General features: G+C 43.3%; 1 long non-coding RNA gene across 1 annotated transcript in view; it reads left to right on the top strand.

Annotated features, from left to right (window-relative positions):
• The first annotated feature begins 1,828 nt into the window (after positions 1 to 1,828).
• LOC144489730 (uncharacterized) overlaps positions 1,829 to 9,744 on the top strand; it is a 9,873-nt gene continuing 1,957 nt past the window's right edge. Inside the window, exons 1-2 of the long non-coding RNA XR_013497032.1 lie at positions 1,829 to 1,899; positions 3,336 to 3,443. This is a non-coding gene — a long non-coding RNA (uncharacterized LOC144489730). The remainder of the gene's footprint in view (positions 1,900 to 3,335; positions 3,444 to 9,744) is intronic.

Raw genomic sequence — 9,744 nt, 5'->3', positions numbered from 1 at the left:
GGGGGGGCTCCGGGAGTGTGTTAATATTTACAGGGGGGGGGTCTCCGGGAGTGTGTTAATATTTACAGGGGGGTCTCCGGGAGTGTGTTAATATTTACAGGGGGGGTCTCCGGGAGTGTGTTAATATTTACAGGGGGGGGTCTCCGGGAGTGTGTTAATATTTACAGGGGCGTCTCCGGGAGTGTGTTAATATTTACAGGGGGGTCTCCGGGAGTGTGTTAATATTTACAGGGGGGTCTCCGGGAGTGTGTTAATATTTACAGGGAGGGTCTCCGGGAGTGTGTTAATATTTACAGGGGGGGGTCTCTGGGAGTGCGTTAATATTTACAGGGGGGGGTCTCCGGGAGAGTGTTAATATTTACAGGGGGGGTCTCCGGGAGAGTGTTAATATTTACAGGGGGGTCTCCGGGAGTGTGTTAATATTTACAGGGGTGTCTCCGGGAGTGTGTTAATATTTACAGGGGGGGGGTCTCCGGGAGTGTGTTAATATTTACAGGGTGGGGTCTCTGGGAGTGTGTTAATATTTACAGGGGGGTCTCCGGGAGTGTGTTAATATTTACAGGGTGGGGTCTCTGGGAGTGTGTTAATATTTACAGGGGGGTCTCCGGGAGTGTGTTAATATTTACAGGGGGGGGGTCTCTGGGAGTGTGTTAATATTTACAGGGGGGGGTCTCCGGGAGTGTGTTAATATTTACAGGGGGGGGTCTCCGGGAGTGTGTTAATATTTACAGGGGAGGGGTCTCCGGGAGTGTGTTAATATTTACAGGGGGGTCTCCGGGAGTGTGTTAATATTTACAGGGGGGGGTCTCCGGGAGTGTGTTAATATTTACAGGGGAGGGGTCTCCGGGAGTGTGTTAATATTTACAGGGGGGGGTCTCCGGGAGTGTGTTAATATTTACAGGGCGGGTCTCCGGGAGTGTGTTAATATTTACAGGGGGGGGTCTCCGGGAGTGTGTTAATATTTACAGGGAGGGGTCTCCAGGAGTGTGTTAATATTTACAGTGGGGGGGTCTCCGGGAGTGTGTTAATATTTACAGGGGGGGGGTTTCCGGGAGTGTGTTAATATTTACAGGGGGGGGGTCTCCGGGAGTGGGTTAATATTTACAGGGGGGTCTCCGGGAGTGTGTTAATATTTACAGGGGGGGTCTCCGGGAGTGGGTTTATATTTACAGGGGGGGGGGGGGTCTCCGGGAGTGTGTTAATATTTACAGGGGGGTCTCCGGGAGTGTGTTAATATTTACAGGGGGGTCTCCGGGAGTGTGTTAATATTTACAGGGGGGGTCTCCGGGAGTGTGTTAATATTTACAGGGGGGGTCTCCGGGAGTGGGTTTATATTTACGGGGGGGGGGGTCTCCGGGAGTGTGTTAATATTTACAGGGGGGTCTCCGGGAGTGTGTTAATATTTACAGGGGGGTCTCCGGGAGTGTGTTAATATTTACAGGGGGGTCTCCGGGAGTGTGTTAATATTTACAGGGGGGTCTCCGGGAGTGTGATAATATTTACAGGGGGGGTCTCCGGGAGAGTGTTAATATTTACAGGTGGGGGGTCTCCGGGAGAGTGTTAATATTTACAGGGGGGGGTCTCCGGGAGTGTGTTAATATTTACAGGGGGGGTCTCCGGGAGTGTGCTCATATTTACGGGGGGGGTCTCCGGGAGTGTGTTAATATTTACAGCGGGGGGGTCTCCGGGAGTGTGTTAATATTTACAGGGGGGTCTCCGGGTGTGTGTTAATATTTACAGGGGGGTTGATGTCTCTCAGTGAGTGGAGGAATATATTTGATAATACAAATTTGTTTTTCTTTCACTGTCAGTCCCACTTATGGTCAAGAATTATGCTTTTTTCCTGATTATTTTGGGATTCATATCAGCTGTGCTTGTAATGATCGTTCGTGTCGTAAGGTACGTCTCACTAACCTAACCCCGTGCTGTACCTGTCCTGGGAGTGTTTGATGGGGACAGTGTAGAGGGAGCTTTACTCTGTGTCTAACCCCGTGCTGTACCTGTCCTGGGAGTGTTTGATGGGGACAGTGTAGAGGGAGCTTTACTCTGTATCTAACCCCGTGCTGTACCTGTCCTGGGAGTGTTTGATGGGGACAGTGTAGAGGAGCTTTACTCTTTTTCTAACCCCGTGCTGTACCTGTCCTGGGAGTGTTTGATGGGGGGACAGTGTAGATGGAGCTTAACTCTGTATCTAACCCCGTGCTGTACCTGTCCTGGGAGTGTTTGATGGGGACAGTGTAGATGGAGCTTTACTCTGTATCTAACCCCGTGCTGTACCTGTCCTGGGAGTGTTTGATGGGGGGACAGTGTAGATGGAGCTTTACTCTGTATCTAACCCCGTGCTGTACCTGTCCTGGGAGTGTTTGATGGGGACAGTGTAGAGGGAACTTTACTCTGTATCTAACCCCGTGCTGTACCTGTCCTGGGAGTGTTTGATGGGGACAGTGTAGAGGGAGCTTTACTCTGTATCTAACCCCGTGCTGTACCTGTCCTGGGAGTGTTTGATGGGGACAGTGTAGAGGAGCTTTACTCTGTTTCTAACCCCGTGCTGTACCTGTCCTGGGAGTGTTTGATGGGGACAGTGTCGAGGGAGCTTTACTCCATACTGAACCGCGTGCTGTACCTGTCGTTGGGAGTGTTTGCGAGGGACAGTGCAGAGGGAGCTTTACTCCATATTGAACCGCGTGCTGTACCTGTCGTTGGGAGTGTTTGATGGGGACAGTGTAGAGGGAGCTTTACTCTGTATCTAACCCTGTGCTGTACCTGTCGTTTGGAGTGTTTGATGGGGACAGTGTAGAGGGAGCTTTACTCTGAATCTAACCCTGTGCTGTACCTGTCGTTTGGAGTGTTTGATGGGTAAAGTGTAGAGGGAGCTTTACTCTGTATCTAACCCTGTGCTGTACTTGTCGTTTGGAGTGTTTCATGGGTACAGTGTAGAGGGAGCTTTACTCTGTATCGAAACCCGTGCTGTACCTGTCCTGGGAATGTTTGATGGGGACAGTGTAGAGGGAGCTTTACTCTGTATCTAACTCCGTGCTGTCCCTGTCCTGGGAGTGTTTGATGGGGGACAGTGGAGAGGGAGCTTTACTCTGTATCTAACCCCGTGCTGTACCTGTCCTGGGAATGTTTGATGGGGACAGTGTAGAGGGAGCTTTACTCTGTATCTAACCCCGTGCTGTCCCTGTCCTGGGAGTGTTTGATGGGGGACAGTGTAGAGGGAGCTTTACTCTGTATCTAACCCTGTGCTGTACCTGTCGTTGGGAGTGTTTGCGAGGGACTGTGGAGAGGGAGATTCACTCGGGGTCTAACCCAGTGCTTTACCTGCCTGAACACAGGGATCCTCGCAATCGTTTTGGGAATGTAACTGTTTTATGGAATAGTGACGTCCAAAATCGACGAACATCCACAACTGACCGAGCAATCAAAAATCAGCAGCATGTCAGGTGACCATGAAGCTTTTAAATTAATATACACGGGCTCTACTCTCTACAATATACACAGGGGCTGCTATTCTCTATAATATACACAGTGACTGCTATTCTCTATAATATACACAGGGGCTGCTATTCTCTATAATATACACAGGGGCTGCTATTCTCTATAATATACACAGGGACTGCTATTCTCTATAATATACACAGGGGCTGCTATTCTCTATAATATACACAGGGGCTGCTATTCTCTATAATATACACAGGGGCTGCTATTCTCTATAATATACACAGGGACTGCTATTCTCTATAATATACACAGGGGCTGCTATTCTCTATAATATACACAGGGGCTGCTATTCTCTATAATATACACAGGGACTGCTATTCTCTATAATATACACAGGGGCTGCTATTCTCTATAATATACACAGCGACAGCTATTCTCTATAATATACACAGGGACTGCTATTCTCTATAATATACACAGGGTTTGCTATTCTCTATGATATACACAGGGGCTGCTATTCTCTATAATATACACAGGTGCTGCTATTCTCTATAATATACACAGGGACTGCTATTCTCTATAATATACACAGGGGCTGCTATTCTCTATAATATACACAGGGGCTGCTATTCTCTATAATATACACTGGGGCTGCTATTCTCTATAATATACACAGGGACTGCTATTCTCTATAATATACACAGGGACTGCTATTCTCTATAATATACACAGGGGCTGCTATTCTCTATAATATACACAGGGGCTGCTATTCTCTATAATATACACAGGGGCTGCTATTCTCTATAATATACACAGGGGCTGCTATTCTCTATAATATACACAGGGACTGCTATTCTCTGTAATATACACAGGGACTGCTACTCTCTATAATATACACAGGGACTGCTATTCTCTATAATATACACAGGGACTGCTATTCTCTATAATATACACAGGGACTGCTATTCTCTATAATATACACAGTGACTGCTATTCTCTATAATATACACAGGGGCTGCTATTCTCTATAATATACACAGGGGCTGCTATTCTCTATAATATACACAGGGGCTGCTATTCTCTATAATATACACAGGGACTGCTATTCTCTATAATATACACAGGGACTGCTACTCTCTATAATATACACAGGGACTGCTACTCTCTATAATATACACAGTGACTGCAATTCTCTATAATATACACAGGGACTGCTATTCTCTATAATATACACAGGGGCTGCTATTCTCTATAATATACACAGGGACTGCTATTCTCTATAATATACACAGGGGCTGCTATTCTCTATAATATACACAGGGGCTGCTATTCTCTATAATATACACAGAGGCTGCTATTCTCTACAATATACACAGGGGCTGCTATTCTCTATAATATACACAGTGACTGTTATTCTCTATAATATACACAGGGGCTGCTATTCTCTATAATATACACAGTGACTGCAATTCTCTATAATATACACAGTGACTGCTATTCTCTATAATATACACAGGGACTGCTATTCTCTATAATATACACAGTGACTGCAATTCTCTATAATATACACAGGGACTGCTATTCTCTATAATATACACAGGGGCTGCTACTCTCTATAATATTCACAGGGACTGCTATTCTCTATAATATACACAGGGGCTGCTATTCTCTATAATATACACAGGGGCTGCTATTCTCTATAATATACACAGAGGCTGCTATTCTCTACAATATACACAGGGGCTGCTATTCTCTATAATATACACAGTGACTGTTATTCTCTATAATATACACAGGGGCTGCTATTCTCTATAATATACACAGGGGCTGCTATTCTCTATAATATACACAGGGGCTGCTATTCTCTATAATATACACAGGGGCTGCTATTCTCTATAATATACACAGGGACTGCTATTCTCTATAATATACACAGGGGCTGCTATTCTCTATAATATACACAGGGACTGCAATTCTCTATAATATACACAGGGGCTGCTATTCTCTGTAATATACACAGGGGCTGCTATTCACTACAATATACACAGGGACTGCTATTCGCTATAATATACACAGGGACTGCTATTCTCTATAATATACACAGGGACTGCAATTCTCTATAATATACACAGGGACTGCTATTCTCTGTAATATACACAGGGGCTGCTATTCTCTACAATATACACAGGGACTGCTATTCTCTATAATATACACAGGGGCTGCAATTCTCTATAATATACACAGGGGCTGCTATTCTCTCTAATATACACAGGGACTGCTATTCTCTATAATATACACAGTGACTGCTATTCTCTATAATATACACAGGGACTGCTATTCTCTATAATATACACAGGGACTGCTATTCTCTATAATATACACAGGGACTGCTATTCTCTATAATATACACAGGGACTGCTACTCTCTATAATATACACAGTGACTGCAATTCTCTATAATATACACAGGGACTGCTATTCTCTATAATATACACAGGGGCTGCTATTCTCTATAATATACACAGGGACTGCTATTCTCTATAATATACACAGGGGCTGCTATTCTGTATAATATACACAGGGGCTGCTATTCTCTATAATATACACAGTGACTGCTATTCTCTATAATTTACACAGAGGCTGCTATTCTCTATAATATACACAGGGGCTGCTATTCTCTATAATATACACAGAGGCTGCTATTCTCTACAATATACACAGGGGCTGCTATTCTCTATAATATACACAGTGACTGTTATTCTCTATAATATACACAGGGGCTGCTATTCTCTATAATATACACAGGGGCTGCTATTCTCTGTAATATACACAGGGGCTGCTATTCTCTATAATATACACAGGGACTGCTATTCTCTATAATATACACAGGGGCTGCTATTCTCTATAATATACACAGGGGCTGCTATTCTCTATAATATACACAGGGGCTGCTATTCTCTATAATATACACAGGGGCTGCTATTCTCTATAATATACACAGGGACTGCTATTCTCTATAATATACACAGGGGCTGCAATTCTCTATAATATACACAGGGGCTGCTATTCTCTATAATATACACAGGGACTGCTATTCTCTATAATATACACAGTGACTGCTATTCTCTATAATATACACAGTGACTGCTATTCTCTATAATATACACAGTGACTGCTATTCTCTATAATATACACAGGGGCTGCTATTCTCTATAATATACACAGGGACTGCTATTCTCTATAATATACACAGGGACTGCTATTCTCTATAATATACACAGGGGCTGCTATTCTCTGTAATATACACAGGGGCTGCTATTCTCTATAGTATACACAGGGGCTGCTATTCTCTATAATATACACAGGGACTGCTACTCTCTATAATATACACAGGGACTGCTATTCTCTATAATATACACAGGGGCTGCTATTCTCTATAATATACACAGGGGCTGCTATTCTCCAGAATATACACAGGGGCTGCTATTCTCTATAATATACACAGGGGCTGCTATTCTCTATAATATACACAGGGGCTGCTATTCTCTATAATATACACAGGGACTGCTATTCTCTATAATATACACAGGGGCTGCTATTCTCTATAATATACACAGGGGCTGCTATTCTCTATAATATACACAGGGGCTGCTATTCTCTATAATATACACAGTGACTGTTATTCTCTATAATATACACAGGGGCTGCTATTCTCTATAATATACACAGGGGCTGCTATTCTCTGTAATATACACAGGGACTGCTATTCTCTATAATATACACAGGGGCTGCTATTCTCTATAATATACACAGGGGCTGCTATTCTCTATAATATACACAGTGACTGCTATTCTCTATAATATACACAGAGGCTGCTATTCTCTATAATATACACAGGGGCTGCTATTCTCTATAATATACACAGGGACTGCTATTCTCTATAATATACACAGGGACTGCTATTCTCTACAATATACACAGAGGCTGCTATTATCTATAACATAAGAACATAAGAACATAAGAAATAGGAGCAGGAGTAGGCCATCTAGCCCCTCGAGCCTGCCCCGCCATTCAATAAGATCATGGCTGATCTGACGTGGATCAGTACCACTTACCCGCCTGATCCCCATAACCCTTAATTCCCTTACCGATCAGGAATCCATCCATCCGCGCTTTAAACATATTCAGCGAGGTAGCCTCCACCACCTCAGTGGGCAGAGAATTCCAGAGATTCACCACCCTCTGGGAGAAGAAGTTCCTCCTCAACTCTGTCTTAAACCGACCCCCCTTTATTTTGAGGCTGTGTCCTCTAGTTTTAACTTCCTTACTAAGTGGAAAGAATCTCTCCGCCTCCACCCTATCCAGCCCCCGCATTATCTTATAAGTCTCCATAAGATCCCCCCTCATCCTTCTAAACTCCAACGAGTACAAACCCAATCTCCTCAGCCTCTCCTCATAATCCAAACCCCTCATCTCCGGTATCAACCTGGTGAACCTTCTCTGCACTCCCTCCAATGCCAATATATCCTTCCTCATAGAAGGGGACCAATACTGCACACAGTATTCCAGCTGCGGCCTCACCAATGCCCTGTACAGGTGCATCAAGACATCCCTGCTTTTATATTCTATCCCCCTCGCAATATAGGCCAACATCCCATTTGCCTTCTTGATCACCTGTTGTACCTGCAGACTGGGCTTTTGCGTCTCATGCACAAGGACCCCCAGGTCCCTTTGCACGGTAGCATGTTTTAATTTGTTTCCATTGAGATAGTAATCCCATTTGTTATTATTTCCTCCAAAGTGTATAACCTCGCATTTATCAACGTTATACTCCATTTGCCATATCCTCGCCCACTCACTCAGCCTGTCCAAATCTCTCTGCAGATCTTCTCCGTCCTCCACACGATTCACTTTTCCACTTATCTTTGTGTCGTCTGCAAACTTCGTTACCCTACACTCCGTCCCCTCCTCCAGATCATCTATATAAATGGTAAACAGTTGCGGCCCGAGTACCGATCCCTGCGGCACGCCACTAGTTACCTTCCTCCAACCGGAAAAACACCCAGCTATTCTCTACAATATACACAGGGGCTGCTATTCTCTATAATATACACAGCGGCTGCTATTATCTATAATATACACAGGGACTGCTATTCTCTATAATATACACAGGGACTGCTATTCTCTATAATATACACAGGGGCTGTTATTCTCTATAATATACACAGAGGCTGCTATTCTCTATAATATACACAGTGACTGCTATTCTCTATAATATACACAGGGACTGCTATTCTCTATAATATACACAGTGACTGCTATTCTCTATAATATACACAGTGACTGCTATTCTCTATAATATACACAGGGGCTGCTATTCTCTATAATATACACAGGGGCTGCTATTCTCTATAATATACACAGGGGCTGCTATTCTCTATAATATACACAGGGGCTGCTATTCTCTATAATATACACAGGGGCTGCTATTCTCTATAATATACACAGGGGCTGCTATTCTCTATAATATACACAGGGGCTGCTATTCTCTATAATATACACAGTGACTGCTATTCTCTATAATATACACAGTGACTGCAATTCTCTATAATATACACAGGGACTGCTATTCTCTATAATATACACAGGGACTGCTATTCTCTATAATATACACAGCGACTGCTATTCTCTATAATATACACAGGGGCTGCTATTCTCTATAATATACACAGGGGCTGCTATTCTCTATAATATACACAGGGACTGCTATTCTCTATAATATACACAGGGACTGCTATTCTCTATAATATACACAGGGACTGCTATTCTCTATAATATACACAGCGGCTGCTATTCTCTATAATATACGCAGGAGCTGCTATTCTCTATAATATACACAGGGACTGCTATTCTCTATAATATACACAGGGGCTGCTATTCTCTATAATATACACAGGGACTGCTATTCTCTATAATATACACAGGGACTGCTATTCTCTATAATATACACAGGGGCTGCTATTCTCTATAATATACACAGGGGCTGCTATTCTCTATAATATACACAGAGGCTGCTATTCTCTATAATATACACAGGGACTGCTATTCTCTATAATATACACAGGGGCTGCTATTCTCTATAATATACACGGGGGCTGCTATTCTCTATAATATACACAGGGACTGCTATTCTCTATAATATACACAGGGACTGCTATTCTCTATAATATACACAGGAGCTGCTATTCTCTATAATATACACAGGGGCTGCTATTCTCTATAATATACACAGGGGCTGCTATTC

Source organism: Mustelus asterias, unplaced genomic scaffold (genome assembly GCF_964213995.1).
Source record: "Mustelus asterias unplaced genomic scaffold, sMusAst1.hap1.1 HAP1_SCAFFOLD_2481, whole genome shotgun sequence".
Lineage (NCBI taxonomy): Eukaryota > Metazoa > Chordata > Chondrichthyes > Carcharhiniformes > Triakidae > Mustelus > Mustelus asterias.
Note: the sequence above shows the minus strand (reverse complement) of the source record. Positions and strands in the feature narration are given on the sequence as shown.